Source organism: Cariama cristata, unplaced genomic scaffold, assembly GCF_000690535.1.
Source record: "Cariama cristata isolate BGI_N322 unplaced genomic scaffold, ASM69053v1 scaffold24531, whole genome shotgun sequence".
Lineage (NCBI taxonomy): Eukaryota > Metazoa > Chordata > Aves > Cariamiformes > Cariamidae > Cariama > Cariama cristata.
This window is the reverse complement of record NW_009601330.1, coordinates 3,758-4,222: the sequence shown is the minus strand read 5'-3', so window position 1 is coordinate 4,222 and position 465 is coordinate 3,758. Positions and strand designations below refer to the sequence as shown.

Here is a 465-nt window from a genome sequence, read left to right as displayed (position 1 = left end):
TCCAACCACCGGCACACCGGCTGCGGCAGCCAGGAGCTGCATCTCACCAGAGGACCTCTGCTCCCTGCAGACCTGACCCGCATCAACGCCCGTGCGCTGCACAGTCCCCGCTGGCACCGTGGCCGGTAGCCCTGGGGCACCGGGGGCTGCTCTGTGGGGCAGAACGGCTCCAGGATCCCTCCAGCATCCTACAAGGCTCGCGGAGAGAGGCCGTGGGAAGCCAACACCCAAATCAGCCAAAGGGACTCACGTCATGCCGCATCTCAGCCTGAACAGGCTGCAGCCTGGCCAGGACCCCGGTGAATGTGCCAGAGCCCAGGGAGACAGGGCGGGGGGGGACATAACTGGGACTGGACCCTCTTGGAGGAGAGGAAAGGGCCACTCTGCCGCCTGCCCAACACCAAGCTGCTGCTGCTGCTGGCCCTGGCCACTGCCTGCAGCCCCGCTGCGCACCCGCAACAGACC

General features: G+C 67.3%; 1 protein-coding gene across 1 annotated transcript in view; it reads right to left on the bottom strand.

Annotated features, from left to right (window-relative positions):
- Positions 1-465, bottom strand: part of LOC104169492 (active breakpoint cluster region-related protein-like) — a gene marked incomplete at its 5' end in the record, with an annotated part of 4,280 nt that overhangs the window by 1,763 nt on the left and 2,052 nt on the right. The gene's annotated exons all lie outside the window — the stretch shown is intronic.